The following is a 16,748-nucleotide window of genomic DNA, read 5'->3' as shown; positions in this document are numbered from 1 at the left end:
CCTCAAAGTACTGGCACAATTAAAGGGAAAAAAAATGTATATGAAGAGAAAGAACAACAAAGATGTTGTAGAACAGAACAAAAGGGAAATTCTCACATGGGATTTGCAATGAGAAGGGGAAGTTAAGAGAAATTGCAAGGCTGCTCTCTCACTGCCTTCTCAGAGAGGTACTAACAGCGCTCAGAGGTAAAGGCCAGAGGGAAGCAGCCCCTGAACACAAAGCTGTGGGCACTGGGGCTGGGTTGAGTTTTGTTACCTACACCATACTATGCCTGTCCCTCAATGAGTATCATGAGGCAGGGTGCTCCCAGCAAACAACTACTGCTTTTCCAAAGGTTTCCAATACACTGCAGTGTTTCCCTCCTCCCCTCTGGAGCCACAGGCTGCCCAGGACACTCAGCATGAGTGTGCCAGGGCAGAGAAGATGCAGGTCTGCATCTGCTTCCCTGCTCATTAGGGCCAGCCTAACGGTCTGCAGTGAGTGCCAGCTTCCTCTAAACTGCAGCCGTGCACTTGTGTCATCATTTCATTTTGGAGCCTGAGAGCCCTTCAGAAGCTGAGTGGTGAGAGCAATAAGAGGTGCACATTGAAACAAGAACTGGGCAGGGGCAGTCATCTTCCTCTCGTGGTTTGATGTCTTTGTCATCCGGATGAGTCTTTGCTGCCTGTTAGCTCCCAAGACTAAGTTGATAATGTAGGTATTAATTATTATGCAGAATGTGCCACTGACTAACTGAACGCTCCACTGTAGGCACTGTGGTGATGCGGCTGATTTTATGCATGGTTGCCGGCTGGCGCTCCTGGGGGGAACGTGCTTCTGCTTCATTACCAGTCAGCAGCAGGCTCTTACAGGTGGCTGTCTGTGACAGAGCTGCTTCTAACCCAGCATTTGTGGCCATCCATGGGTTGTCTACTCACAGTTGAAGATGTTGATGGGAGGACAATTGTGGCAGTACCTCAATAAAGCCATCAGGTGGAAAAGAGATTGTCATAGATGAGTTTTCTGTGCACTCACAAGGATGTGAAACTGCTATGGTGAAGTGGGACTCTTTTCTGAGATGTATTAAAACTCAGTGCATCTACTCTGGGTATGACTTTACCACTAATCCAAGCCATGGTAACTGCTAACCCAGTGTAGCTAGTAGAGCTATAGCAGGAATGGGGGACTATTGTATGTTGTCTGAGGTGCAATCTGTGTGAAACCTTGGGATTCCTTGCTGGCAAAGCTGTCAAATGGTATGCAGTCAAAAGCCCCACAAACTTTTTAAAATTAACATCTGGGAAAAATAAATAAATAAGGTAACACACAGATCTCCCTGCAACTATCCTGCTCCCCTGGGATGTGCAGTGCTCTGTTGAGCTATGGCCAGCTGTCACTGTGACCAGCTAAGGCAGCACATCTGTGGGTGCTGTAAGTCAGCAGAAATTGATGCTTGTACTCACGGCACCAGAAATGACTTGCAGTTTTCTAAGCTGAGAGAACACTACATGACTACGTTGCAGACCCTTGTGTCTGCTGGGGCCAGCTGAGACCCAGAGGAGATGTCCCCATTACAAATTCTCTGCTAGTTGCCCTGAGTACATACAGTCTGGGAAAATCCCCTCCCTAAACAAGTTTAGCCATGACATTAAGAAGGATGGACAAGGAAAGGTTGCTGTGCTACCAGTGGTGTTTGACTCTCAGAGTGCACAAGTAGAATTACCTGTATCTCCTTGCTGATCTCCACAAAGTCCTTGTGCTGTTATGGCCATTTCTGCTGCACCATGGTATTTTTACTGCACATTTCAGGAGAGGATTATTCTGGGCCTGGCAGAGTTCTCCTAAGGCTTTCCTTTCCTCTCCTCTCCTTTTCCTAAGCTCTCTGTTGGGCCCTGAGTTTAACACAGAAGGCTTGCAGTCTGCAGCTGTCACAATAACTTTTGCATTGTCTGCAAATACCCATCTCCTTCATATTCCTCCAGCCAGTCAGTTGCCTGCTGTGTGTGCTTTATGGATATTTCTCTGTTTTCCTCTTGCTCTGCTTAGCAAACATGTTTGTCCTGGCCCACGCGAACAATAGCTGTGCTGAATAGCTGTAATGAAAGACATGGAGAGAAAGGCTTTTTTTTTTTTTTTCCTTCTCTGCTGGGAAACCTGTGGCTTAACCACTTGTTGTTGGCATTTCCAGGTCATTACTGGTGTCTATGAAAGTGCACTTTGCAAGAAAACGCAAAGGGCTGTTTGAATCATATCCTCTGCGGATCTTCCCCAGGCAGCACAAGCCAGGCTGGCCAAGGATGCTCAGGAGCAAGTTGCACTTCAGTGACCTTCCATCACCTGCAGAATGTCAGACAGAGCACAGCTGCGTAGCAAGGCTGGCTCTGCCCACACCTCTGTGCCTGGCAGAAGGCTGGATATCCTGCTAGGCAGGCCACCTACACCTGACAGTACTCCTCACAGACAGCCACGTGCTTTCAAGGCACAGCAAAACATGTGCTCTTGGGCAGAACTGTCTGCCACACCATTTTCTTCCTGAGCTTCTAGGTTTCTTCTACCTCACCCTCATCCCCCAAGCAATTCGCATAAGTGCAAAGACGAAAAGGGAATCATGCACAATTATTTGGGCTAAAGGAAGTTGATGCACATGGGACACTTGAGAATACAGCAGAGGTGGATATGATTATAAAAGCACACTGGTAGAAGAAAATAGGGCTGTGTCATGTAAGGGGGTGTGGAGACTGAAAAAGAGGTCAGGCTGGAGGTGGAGTTGAATAAGAAAGGCAAGTGTTGGAGTTTCTTGTGGAGCTGGGATGAGAGAAGCTGTGGTAAACTGGGCCTTAATAGGTAAGGTTTGTTTGTGTGTGTATGGCCTACCTCTGATAACAGAATGTGGCTTGAAGCACATGGGAATCGTCTCCACCTTTTATGGGTAAAGAAAGGCCCATGGAAATTAATAATAATAATAATAACAACAACAACAGATACAAAAAGACACTAACAGTGGGAGCAGGTTGTGCTTGTGGGTGTGACAGATCCTGATGAAAACATGGGCTCAGTAATGGCATTTATTAGCCCATGCTGAAACCACCCACTGTGGATGTCCTTGCATGTTGAGCTGCAAGGGCTGGTGTTTGGCTGCATGCTGTTGGCTCAGCAGAGAACAGTGCTACCTGTTCTCGCCAGCCTTGCTCCCAGAAACAAACTGGCAGGGCACAGGGGGATCTCAGAGCATAGTCCGTGCTCTCTTCCAGCAGCGGTGTGAGCCCGTGCTGACACTCACCTTGTAGAGGGCAGTTGCTTTCCCTGCCCTCTGCCAAGGGCTCATGGTGTTTGTGCTTGAGAGCCCCTCATCTGCTAATCTCACAAGAAGATATGCTGCTTTCTTTGGTCTCCCTCAGCCTCCATCTTTCTTGGAGGCTATTATAAAAACATGTTTTAAGAGGGAATTTTTAAAGAGAGGAAAGATGATCTCACTGGCGCATAGGAGTCCTGCATTTTGGGCATGACTACCTGTGTTTGGTGCCTGAGTTTCCATACCTAATGTTTAACCGGGAAATTAATCAGGGATTTAGGTCGTCTTCTGGCACTGCTCAGTTTACATAAGTGTGAGGATAGGAATGAGTTATATATGCTTGGGAAACAACGGCCCATAAAGATTCACCCTGTAACTATGGAGGCAATCAAGTAGATAAATGGATAAATTTCCTTGAATGGCCACACTCAAATGTCTTCCCTGACCCCCTCATTAGGAACTAATCTTCTTCTGCAGCATGACTGGGAAGTGTTTAGAAGAGACATTATTCTTTCTCCCCTTTCTATGCACCCTTCACCTTTTCTGCCTTTGCTGCTTCTGACCTTGCCTACTGTGTGTCACTTTTACTGCATCTATTGCCCTGTCTCGACTGCATTTTTAGGCTCTGCTGGTCATTTTCTCTCACAGGCTTGCCAGCAATTCTTCATTTGGTATGCAGGCACTTATACACCCCTCACAAGGAGATGAAACATCTCCTAAATGTTGAATTCTATTATGACATCCAGATTATTAAGATATAAATATCTCCTTGGTATAAAGGGGGAAGAAAACCACAGAGGGGCAAAGTTGCATGTCAGCACCTTAGAAAACTCACTCATACCTGTGTCATTCCAGTATGCAGTAGGAAAAGGAGATAACAAAGGAAGGTTTACAGTGACTGAAACAGTGCTAGGAGTCAGTTCTGCTAACTGAAGTGGTTAGGGTTGTGAGGGCTGTGGCCACTTGGGTAGGGGTTTCCTTAGATGGGGGCTAGCTGCACGAGGGAGATGGATGAACTGAGGTCCCACTGACACATCAGCCTCCCAGAGAGAGCTTTATTTTGAGTTAAATCAATCTTCCCTGCTCCCAAGCCTTTGAAAACTGTTTGATGAGACACTGTTCTGCCCATTCACCCACGAAAGAAAAAGGGAAGACAGGTGCTTAATGAGTGTTAATAAATAGCACTTTATTTCCATGGTAACATTTATGCCATTAGGCAAAGACATTTTAACAAAGATGCCCTTTCTGAAACAGAAAAGTACAGCAAAAATTCATTTCACCTAACTATAAGCACTTATAAGCACATTCTTTGGGAGTTTTCTTGCCCCCAAACTCCTTCAAGAGTCAAAATGAGATAGAGGTACCTCCAGAGATGATTAAATCCAGGTACTCTCTCTCTCCATCCCTTCATCCATCAGCTGGGATGGGTCCCTGCTGAGTAGATTCTGATTCCACCTGGCATTTATCACCCATGCTCTTTAGATTGGTGATGCATCTTCACAGCACCATGTTGGTTGCCAGCATGAATATGTTGCTTTTGCCTCTGAAGGAAGGTGATGATCTTAATAGTTCGTTACGTAATCCTATAATCATGCATATAATCATATATAACCAATAATCATGCACCCATGGGCATGGTCAGCCTTTAAGAAAAGCAAATGCAGGCATTATGTTTTGAGTGTGTGCTTGATAATGAGTCTGTGATGTTTAAAGACATCTGTTAAGCCGGTATAATGAGGATGTACCAATGTAAGCACTAGTAAACAGAGAGTAAGTAGATCTTTGGAACCATTCTTTTACCAAGTTTTTTTCTTGGAGGAGGAAACTATATGCTGTCCTTCAAGGTGGACTGTGTCTTAGGCACTTGCTATGACCCTCCATGAGTTTTCAGATAAGCCTTATGTTTTTGTCTTGCAAAGGTTTTTGGAAATGTTACCACATTTATTTTATTTTTGCAATCACGCTTTAAGAGAACAGAAAACTGTTTGAAGTGATGGCTTTGGCTTCCCAGAGGTACTGTGCTGTCATGTCTGATACCCCTCTGAGACTTCAGGTGACTTAAGTGTGTCACAGGACCCTGCCACTATTTTCAGAGGCTTGTCACTTCAGTGTGGGATGGAAGTGGAGCTAAAAATGTTTAAGAAGAACATACGCTGCAGTCTCTTACTGTCTGTGTTTCTAGTATTTAATTCTTTAACTCTATGTAAACTCCTCTTCAAAGCTTGGGTACTAGTACAGAACAGGATCCCTTTAAGTGACTTTGTGCAGGTGCATCTGGCCATGTTATTGAAGACTCACTCTGTTAAAGGACCTTTGAGTATCAACAAGGTTTCTTTATTGGAGAATGCACTCATGTGGCTCTTCTGTCAAACACAGATTTTTGATTCCCAGTCCTTTTCATGTTCTCCAACCTGTACTCCTGATGTGGCTTCCCAAGTACTTTCAATCTTAGGGTCTAAATAATAAACCACAAATGGTTTATTTGTCTAGCTTATTAGTCAGATGAAAGATCAAGAAGGAAATGGAGTTCAGAGTCCAGTCAGCTTCCTCTCCTCCTTGCTTCTTCATCCCCCAGAGGCTGAACTTCTCTGCATTCTGTAAGCCAGTGTAAGCAGAGTCTGCGCTTACCTGTGCACTTAATAGATGCTCTCCCATGTTGCACCAACAGTTTGCAAAGGATCTGATAAGCAGTTAGGAAGATACATGGGCCAGATATACATCTCATTAGTGGGAGTGAAAAAAAGGAAACAACTCATTTTGCTACTTTCTTACTTGTGAGCTCAAAATCTTCCCTTCCTTTCTTTTCTTCTTCTTCTGTCCTCTCCCTTAGCCTTGTTGTCTCTAGACTGTGTGACTCTACAGCAGAATAGTTCAACTCCCTTCTACAAGTAATACATTCAGATTACAATTTTCCTAGAGAGGAAGGATGAAAATATATGGTGTGTCAAATCATATATTTTATCTGTCATCTAAACTGTACAATTTTGTAATACCCTTTTATATTTTATATTATCATGCATTTTAGATACAGTGCTGCATATTTCAGACACCTTCTGTCTGTGACGTATTATACTAGATTGACTCATGCTGCAACAACTTCTCAGTTGCTTTTATCATCTCGTAAAAGGATAAGAACTACATGCCTTTGCTGTTGCTTTCTTTGCCTTGCACTACCTAGTAGAATTCATGGAAATAGACAAATGGTTTTTTTCCATAACCACGTGGATAGAAAGAAAAACAAGAGGTGATCTGAATCTGAAAGTGTCTGTGCTTCTGAAATAGTGTCATATTTAGTTTCTCATTTTCCAGGTATCCCAGAACAACCTCCCTGCAGCTGTTGTGCATTCTGTGTACAATAAAAGAGTTATATGCTCTGGGTCTGACTCAGCACAATTTGCTGGAAGCTTAATTTTGCCTATGAGCCCTCTCATTCCTCTATGGGAATGTGTGTGTGAGGCAGGGAGAGATGGCACCATATGAAGAAACTCCAGGGCTTGTGCTGAATGCTGGACTCAGTCCACATGAAGCTAGGGTGGTGTGATTTATGCAGTGGATTTATATATGTGGATTGCAGTGAATTCATGTTGATATTGAGCTGTTGATGGTTGAAACCATTAATCCTGTACCAAAATTGATACGCAGTGTTTTAAGACCACTCTGCACACTTGAAAGTGGTCTGACAGAGTAGAAGGCAAAGGGAAGCAGATGTGAAAGAAGATTGCCAAGGGAATGGCATGAAGAGGTTCAGGTTGGGTATCAGGAAAAGGTTCTTCACTGAGGGGACGGTTGGGCACTGGAACAGGTTCCCCAGGGCGGTGATCACGGCACTGAGCCTGCTGGAGTTCAAGAAGTATTCGGACAACACTCTCAGACATAGGGTCTGATTTTGACGATCTCCTGTGTGAAGCCAGGAATTGGACTTGATGTTCCTTGTGGGTTCCCTCCAACTTGTGATATGCTATGATTCTATGACCTGCCTGGTGGAAGTCTTAAAAGGAGCTGGGTAAGTTGAAAAGTCTACTTAAATTTCATTTCTGTTGGACTGTAGGTAGGGCAGAACTCTGGCACTGTGAGACATCTGAGACAGATGAGATAGAAAGTTCTTTGTCTGTATAGTCGGACAAATGACAAGGCCGGTCTGGCCTTTTGTGTATTCATCAAGTTTCCTGCTATCTTGAAATATTCATGTCTTATAAAATTTATTGCTACAGGGACATGTAAACTGCTCCAGACACAATAAACAGCATTTTGGCCTTTTCTCTAAGCTCACCTGAAACATTTCTGGTTTCTTTGGTTTTTAAGCAAGTTTCTTCTTCATTTCATCCAGTATGAAATGTCAAGAAGAAATCCAAAGTTAAGTATTTCTGATATATGAAACTTCAAGAAGTTCTCAGAATCTATTGTAAGAACAAATTTCTGCAACATTGCTGGCTAGTCTCCCATTTCAGGAAACATGAATCAACACTATGGCTTTGGGATACTTAGAGTACAGTTATACTCTACTATATTTCTCTACCACTTTCATGCTTTTACATGTTTTTACGTTTTGAAAAGTAAAGATTGATTGGGCTTGTTTTTTATTAAGACCACATAACACATTGCTGGATCGGCTTTAGCCATGGAGGTCCAACATTTTCTTAAACCATCCCTGGGAGTGTTTAAGAAAATGTTGGACATGGTGCTTGGGAACATGGCTTAATGGCTGATATTGGTGGTAGGGTGATGGTTGGACTAGATGATCTTGGATGTCTTTTCCAACCTTAATGATTCTATGCGACATCATCAATTTATTGTCCATAGAAAGTCATTGGATAGATATCTCGTTGAATAACAAAAACTGTAATTTCTATTTTGTACTCTTCAGACAAAAGTGATGGTGGATGGGAATGAATGGATTCAGGGGACTACAGCAACACTGCCCTGGAGATTAGACATCAGGGATGCTGACAGAGCAAGCACAGCTCAAGGGATAACAGGATAAGTAGCTTCTGCCAACTTGTTTCAGACAAATTGTTACCCTGCTACGAGATGCTTTGTAGTCAAATAAACAACTCTTCTCCTAGGAAAGACCAAACAAACCACCTGACAGCTTCATGTGAATACTTGGCAGATGTTAACAGCCTTCAACAACCATTCAGCTCATCTAGGCTATTAGAAAATGATGTCCCTTTTCATCATTCCGTTGGTCGTCTAGTGTTCCAGAGCTGGTGCTGGACCCCATCCTCTCCTGCCTGAAAATGAGAACTTTTTCCTTTCATCTTACCGACAGCTGCATTGCTTCTTAGCAATCTGTAAGTTCCTACTTAGACTATTATTCACCCAACTGAAAAATGAAAATTCAAATTGGAAGTGTTTAGTTCATTTCTAAACGTGTGCCCTAGAGGAGGTTCTACATTTAGTGGAATCTGCCAGAAAGTAAAATAACTCAGACTCCTATATAGTCTTGTGGGCAGGTGGGCTTTAGACAGCATGAAGATTAAACTGCAAAACCTAATGTAATGATGCATTTTTATTACATCCAAAGTAATTTCTTCAACCAGCTCCAGAATTTTACTTTCAAAGAAAATATAGCTTAGTTTAAAATTAAAATAGATTAAGTTAAGTGCATCTGGGGAATATGTACCAGTGCACATCTACTCATCTAATGTAAATTATTTCATGCTGTTTATGCTGGCTAAATAAAAGTGCATGTAAATATCTCTATTGATACACATACGTTGGTTTTATATTGCACAAAGGAAGAAAAAAAGGGCTTGAGGAGGCAAATTCCTGAAACAAAACTCAAGCTAATGGCTTGTGAGTAAGATGTTAGTAGCACTAACAAAGTGTTAGAATAGCAAAACCTTTCTATCTTTGTTTATTTACTTACTTATTTATTTTTTCCTGACCCTCTTTTTGTAACATCAGATGCTAAGTTTTACTGGCTATCTTGCTTGAAAAGGCATGTGTTGGGGTCAGCGTTACCTTGATAGATTTTATAGCTGATATTTGTAAAACTTGAAAATGTGCACGTCATAATCACTTCATCCTAAGATCAGTGGCACTTTAAGGTTTAAAGAGAAAGCCTTCATGTTATTCATGAAGTGTACTCTGAGGCTGTGATGCCAAATAGAGACAGAAGTGGCGGGGAAATGTCTCTCATGCACTGCTGAGTGATGCCAGCATGTGGAGCAGTTTGTGTTCAACTCTTGTGTCAGTGCTGCATCACGAGTCCGTGCACTCCTGTGCCTGGCAGCTGAGTGGAGTGACACTGTGTGGTGATAAACAAGGTGTGGGGAAATAGTACTCTGTGGGGACAGCTGAGGTGTGCAGGTCAGGGTGATGAGTCTCTGGCTGTTTGGAGAGTCCTAGCTGTGATTTTCCCGCAGTGGTCTTTTCCAGTATAGCTCTGTTCTGGGGTACATGCTGATTGGATAGCTTTGTGTTGTTGTCTTCTTCTTTACAACTGTCTTTTAAAACTTATTAAAGAGTAGTCACAGGAAATTAGCTTAGTTTTATGTTCCAACATGACTTGAGACAAGATATTAATTTGAGAGCTGGGCTCTGCCTCTTGATTTTATATTCCAAGTGTAAGTGCTGCTCTTTGGGGCAAGATATAATTCACAGAAGCTGAAATTCTGTTTACAGGTGAAACTGCTCTCAGCCTTGACTGAGATATAACAGTGGATACCCTTGCCCTCCTGATAACAATGCAGACCTTGGAAGCAAGCAGCACTGAATTCTGGGTGTGGATCCATACAGCTTTTTGTATCTGGATCTTTGGGCTGCTGAGCTGGGGTCTAAGGTACTTTTTTTGCCTATACAGGCTCTAACTAGAGAGAGAGAAAAAACAAAACCCTCAGTAAGTTTGCAGATGACACCAAGCTATGCGCATGTGTCTATCTGCTCGAGGGTAGGAAAGCTCTGCAGGAGGATCTGGATAGGCTGCACCGATGGGCTGAGGTCAACTGCATGAAGTTCAACAAGGCCAAGTGCCGGGTCCTGCACCTGGGGCACAATAACCCCAAGCAGAACTACAGGCTGGGAGATGAGTGGTCAGAGAGCTGCCAGGCAGAGAAGGACCTGGGAGTGATGGTGGACAGTCGGCTGAATATGAGCCAGCAGTGTGCTCAGGTGGCCAAGAAGGCCAACGGCATCCTGGCTTGTATCAGAAACACTGTGACCAGCAGGGCTAGGGAGGTGATCGTCCCCCTGTACTCGGCTCTGGTGAGGAGGCACCTCGAGTACTGTGTTCAGTTTTGGGCCCCTCGCTACAAGAAGGACACTGAGGTGCTTGAGCGGGTCCAGAGAAGGGCGACGAAGCTGGTGAGGGGTCTGGAGAACAAGTCCTACGAGGAGCGGCTGAGGGAGCTGGGCTTGTTCAGCCTGGAGAAGAGGAGGCTCAGGGGTGACCTTATCACTCTCTACAGATACCTTAAAGGAGGCTGTAGTGAGGTGGGGGTTGGCCTGTTCTTCCATGTGCCTGGTGACAGGACGAGGGGGAATGGGCTAAAGTTGCGCCAGGGGAGTTTTAGGTTGGATGTTAGGAAGAACTTCTTTACCGAAAGGATTGTTAGGCATTGGAACAGGCTGCCCAGGGAAGTGGTGGAGTCACCATCCCTGGAAGTCTTTAAAAGACGTTTAGATGTAGAGCTTAGGGATATGGTTTAGTGGGGACTGTTAGTGTTAGGTTAGATGTTGGACTCGATGATCTTGAGGTCTCTTCCAACCTAGAAAATTCTGTGATTCTGTGAAAACAAAAAACTGTGGTGTTATCAAATGATGGTGACCATGGAGAAATTTCTGCTCTAAGGTTTTGAGAAAATTTCAATAGTCCCCTCTCACCTAGGTAACAAAAAGTTAAGCATTTAGGCTATCATTTTGTATGATCTGAGGGGGAAGACGTATGCTTCTCAGAAGCATTGTAACACATTTAACTCTAATATTATGATAAAAGAAAATGAAAACATCAGCCTATGGCCTGGCTATACCAGTGGCAGAGGTGATTAGCATAGATGTAGGGTGCAGACCATGGACAGCTGAGATGAGAAGATTTGGCCCCAAACCAAACATGTCCATCATCTTGGGGCAGGGAATGCTTTCCTATGCTTAGTCTTCTGTTCAACACTATCACTAACTTCCAGTTAGGGCTGAGTAAAAGATGGTCACCCATGGCCCCAAACACAAATATCCTCTCACTACAGATCCCATTATTGCCCAAACTCACCTTTGGATGCCAGATCCTACCCCCACCCAAACAGCACCTCCAGGTTCTCATTCACTCAATGCTGACTCTAATTGTTGGCTTAGACTAAAACTAAGATGCCCCACCACTAAGATTCTCCTAACAAAGATCACTCTGGTGCTCCAATTTCCTGTGCTTACCTGATGGCAGGTCCACTCCAATGGTACCTCTAAACTCACTTTTTCACTCAACCCTAACCCTAATTTCTGAATGTCACTGGGACTGGGACATCCCCATCTCAGGCCCAGATGACAAAGTTTCTTTCTCCACAGGTCTGTTTGTTTCTGTAACTTCCCTTTGGTTGCCAACTCATTTTAATTGATTGAACATGAAATAATTTTGAACTTCTGTATTTAAAGTGGTAGATATCCTCTTGTGAGACAAAACTCTTTCAAAATCCAGTTGGTTGCACTGACACAAGATGCCCAGTACACTAACACCAAGTGGAACACAATATTGTGTGTAGAGGAGGGCTGAATATGAATCAGGAAATGTCACTTGGTTTTGTTGTGTGGTACAGACCAATATCTGTTTGCCTGAGAAATTGGAGAAGGCAGCTGTGTTTGGCCTTTATGACTTACCCATTTTTCTCAAAAGCAGGGAACTGGCTGTGTGATCTGCAGGGATATCACAGCATGAATGTAACCTCCATCTGTTCAGTGATACTACCTTTCTAAGACTTCTGATGGGGAAGTGTAAGAGGAGCTGTCTCTCAAACATTAGGGTCACTCTTTTGAGTAAGCACCACTCACGTAGGCAAAAGTAATAAAGTTAGTCACTAACTCTGTAAGAATTGTCCCTTCTTGAATAAAAAAGCAAAAATTGACCATAGGAGAAATCTAGAGATAAATCATTTAAGCTTTCCTGTAGACACTGTATTTTACTAGTTTGTTATTTCAACGTTCCTGGTTTCAGCTTTCATCATTTTTCAATGCATATGCCCAGCAACAGCACTCAACATAAATTTACAGCCATCCTTCTTAAATGGCTGTCTGTCACCATAGAAGATAGCTTGAAGAGCCTAGATCCCTTTGGTACTTTGTCCTGATCTGCTCTTGTTACTATAAACATTAAAGCATGTCAGACTAGCAGATTTCCCAATTTGCACAAATTCTAAAAAGATTAAAAAAGAGACTGTAGTATGGACTTTTTCCACTGCAATTGATGTGGCAATTCCATGATGCATTAAAAAAAAAAAAAAATCCTGAAGACCCGTACTAACAAAACCTGAACACACTAGTTTGCAAACAGCAATTAAGAAGGAAAAAAAAATAGAGAGCTAGTGGTTTCCCAGCTGCCAAATGCTATCCAGGGGTTATTGACTATCTGATTAGAATGAAATGGAGCTGAAATGCAATTGATTCAGGAATAAACAATGCATCTACTTAGGGTGATGGCCACAGAAAGCATAAGTGGTGAATGTGTCCCAAGTCAATTTATCAGGGGTTTCTACAGCAGTTGCTCATATATATTCAGTATCGTCTTTCAGAATACACTTTCTCTCAACTCTGTACAAAAATGCAGCTTCCTACTCAATCTTTCTGAAATTGAAAAAAGTCCTGTATATATCACAAAAAGTCTCTCATCTTATTACCAGCAAGTGCTCTACTTAGAGCAAGGAAAACAGTGTTAGCCTTAAAGCTAATTTGCTTACTTTTTCTGTACTTCTTGGACTACTGGCTAAGGCAGTATTTCCTTGCTCTGTGAGAGTTCAGTTTACTTACCCTCCTGTAATCTTCTTTTCCTCCTTATAAACAATCTGAAAGAATAGAGTGAATTTGAGTCCACTTTTTCCTTGCCAGTCATGGTCCCTTCTGTCTGTAAAACATTTTTTCTTGAATTATCAGTGTAAGAGAGTGGCATTCTCTTCCCTCTGTTCACGAGGAGATTATCTCCTTTCTCTATGAACGTGACTTCACACAGTCTGTAGGAAGGTGGTGTAGGTGTATTATGATTTGTTTATTTACAATAGATCATATTGCCCTATATTTTCCCTATCTGTTTTAATCAGGAGCAAGTCTCCTTCTTTATACTTTGAAAATTTCAAGCTGTGATTGTACAGTTAAAGACAACAAACATCTCTTGGTAAGGTATTTTTTTCATTTTACATGGCCACTTGTATTTTTATTTTTAATTTGATTGATATTCTTAACTGCTGGCCCATAAACTCTTGGGCTTAGTTTATGCTAATGACTGACAAGTTTTGCAATTCATCAGGAGCTAAGAACATACTGTATTTTGTGAAGAGTTCTGCTAGCAATCTGTATTGCTCTCTCCCCAGTCTGTTTTCTTTTGGATATGGAAGAATTGGGAAAATTATGCTTAAAATTTTAGCATATTCCAGTATTTTAAAAAGGACTCTGGGCTACCTTTGTTGTTAGTTGCTTATTCTGGGGGAAAAAAAAAAAAAAAGTTGCTTTTTCTTTGTATACCTTGACCTGTTGGCTTATGAGTTGAGTGAAATACAGAAATTCTAAAAACAATAACAATATCTAGCTTTGGACATTAAAAAAAAAAGTTTTTGAAAAGACACCAATTTAAAAAAGTAGATGATAACAGATGACCAGCTAGGTGTTTTTCTAGTGTGGAACAAAGGAAATTTAAAATATTTATAGGTAGCAGAATCATAAACAGAGATGAAGACTTGGTATTACTACCTTTTATGGCATTAAAGATATCAATATACGTTTAGGATGATCTTTAGAGTAGTGGATTATTTTAGCCTAATGCAGAGATGCATAGAAATATTTAACACCTAAAGTCAAAATGAATCAAATTCAAACTAAAAATATGGATTTTATTTATTTATTTTTTTTTTCAGAGACATTCATTAAACTCTGGAAGAATTTATACAATTCTCTGATGTAAGCACTGTCTCTTGAATTCTTTACATGAAAAGCTTTCTAAAACATATGTAATTCAAAAAGAAAAAAGTTATAAGTTTGATAAACAAACCACTTGATGAAATTTTACAGCTTGCAGTCAGACTACAGATTCATAAAGATACCTTTCACCCTTTAAGTTTCAACCATAAAACTGTAGTCACAGGGACTGCATGAACTGACTGTTTAGTCCAAAATGTTGTTCCCAGAACCTTCTCATGTCAGAGATGGTCATAAATTCAGAACCAGTGTTGGATGGAACAGATAGAAATGTTTATTTCCTCTTTTTTTTTTTTTTTTTTTTTTTTTTTTTTTTTTTTTTTTTTTTTACAAATCTTCTATAATATTCTAGGGTAAGAGGCATAGGTCTTAGGGTGCCTCCACCTCATCCTGTAGAGGGATTTTCTGTTGAATGCTGAAGCTGAGCAGGTGCCCATTGGAGCAGCAAGCTAATCCCCCTGGATATGACAAGCAATAACCACCTTTGAGATTTTGAAGCCTGCATCTGCGACTCCTTTCTGAGTCTCTTTATTGACTTCTGCATTGTGGATTGTGAGAAGTGGTAAATTCGGAGTCACAGTTATGCAAGGTTATGCATTTGTACACAGGAAATACAATCTCAAGGTGAAACAGCACAAGTGAGAATAAAAGGGGAGGCCTCATCTCTTACTGGCTTATCTGTGCATGCCAATGTCATGTGGTGATCATCCCAGTGAGGTGGGATCCATTGTTCTTTCCCTTATGTGTATTTTGTTGAGTTTGTTTCAAGAAGAGGAATGACATTATGAAGCATTATTGCTGAGCCAAAGACCAATAATTAATAAACTCTTTACAACTGACACACAGGTACATTAAAGAACTTTTAAGAAATAGAAATCATTTAATTGGGGAAATGGAAGTTGTTTAGCTTAAGATGGACTTCATGCATTTTGTGTATTATGAAGACCTCTTCTACTTACAGAGCTGCATAAGACAGTTTCACTGTAAATGAAAATACATTGTTATTTTTAACAAGAAAAACTTCTGGTACTAGGCAGACTTCTTAAGCATTACTCTTTCTGAAGGACTTTACTGAATGCAAATGAAAGAAAAAGGAGGTTTTCCAAACTTAGGAAAAAAAAATCACTTCTGAATTCCAACTATTTTAATGTTTCTGTTTTGCCTACTTTTCATCTATGATTAATAATATGAGAAAGGATTTCTATACCATTGGTTGCTATGGTAAAAGTAGGCTTGTGTCCTGTTACAGAAACCTTGAACCACAATTAACTGTTTAATGTTTTTGGAGAAAAGGAAGATGTGAATAACACATTAACACCTTCAGAACCAGTAGCCTTTCATGCTAATGGTGCTGGGCTGAGATTTTTCCCTTTCACTAGGAAGCTCTAGGGCTGTTCTTTAGTACCCATCGGGTAGTCAGGGGAATACTAATAATGCTTTTCAGGCCATCTTGCTGAACATATAAATTCATGCATTTGAGGGCCAGCAAGAGATCTAATATTCTGTCTGGCACATTTAACATAGGTTATAGAGCTGAAATGAAAAAACAAAACAAAACAAAATGAAACACCACCACCAATAACATTTGAATGATGGCTTTTCTCAAGAAGTAGATCCATATGCATTTTTAAAACTTCAAATGTTCGAGAATTCATTGCATCTCTTCAAAAGAAACAAACAAAAAGAAAATAAAACAGCATTATGCTGTGTATTTACTTTAGCTCTAATGTTAAACAAAGGTAGAATGTTTTTTACTGTTCTTTCTGCTGGTTGTCTAGACATGCACAGCTCTGCCTTACTGTGAATTTTCTCTCTGTCCTTTCTAGTTGCTTTTCTGTATGCAAACCTGCATATGATAACCATACAATGAGAGCAGACTGGGACTTTGTTGCAGTGAATGGCTTTCCACTATGCAAAAAGAGATGGTCTCTGCCCTTGGATGCTTATACATCAGGGACAGTAATCAATCTTAGTGAACAAAATAAATCACTGGTGTCAGTTGCAGTACCAGGATGCTGACAGCTGATTTTATTTTATTTTATTTTATTTTTAAATATACGCATTGAATTTATTTAAGGAAATCAGACTAATGATCTAAAGAGAATAATTTATGCCAGATTTTCAGATGGTGTAGATCAGCATAGCACCACTGATTGTGATGAAGTGATGCAAATTTCAGTTAGCTAAAGAATTTACCTCTCTCCTCTGTGGGTAAGTATCACTTCATGAAAAGATAGGATTAAATCCCCCCCAAAATACTTATATAAAACTAGTATAAATTTGCAGGATGACCTGGCTGGGCAGCCATAAGTGATCCAGAATTTTGACTGGGTTTAGTCCTCTGATTAGAAAGTAAGTTTTTCTAGTTTA

General features: G+C 41.2%; 1 long non-coding RNA gene across 2 annotated transcripts; it reads left to right on the top strand.

Moving 5' to 3' along the window:
• Window positions 1-4,699: 4,699 nt before the first annotated feature.
• On the top strand, window positions 4,700-15,357 carry LOC110352185 (uncharacterized). 2 transcript variants are annotated; one of them, XR_005264871.2, is made up of 4 exons: window positions 4,700-4,825; window positions 7,180-7,275; window positions 8,137-8,563; window positions 14,731-15,357. It is a non-coding gene; the product is annotated as an uncharacterized lncRNA (long non-coding RNA). The 2 variants fall into 2 exon arrangements; XR_002400744.4 differs by lacking the exon at window positions 4,700-4,825 and adding an exon at window positions 4,867-5,042.
• The last annotated feature ends 1,391 nt before the right edge of the window (window positions 15,358-16,748 follow it).

This window comes from Anas platyrhynchos, chromosome 3 (genome assembly GCF_047663525.1).
Source record: "Anas platyrhynchos isolate ZD024472 breed Pekin duck chromosome 3, IASCAAS_PekinDuck_T2T, whole genome shotgun sequence".
NCBI classification, from domain to species: domain Eukaryota; kingdom Metazoa; phylum Chordata; class Aves; order Anseriformes; family Anatidae; genus Anas; species Anas platyrhynchos.
The sequence above is the reverse complement of the archived record's forward strand: the minus strand, read 5'-3'. Positions and strand labels throughout refer to the sequence as shown.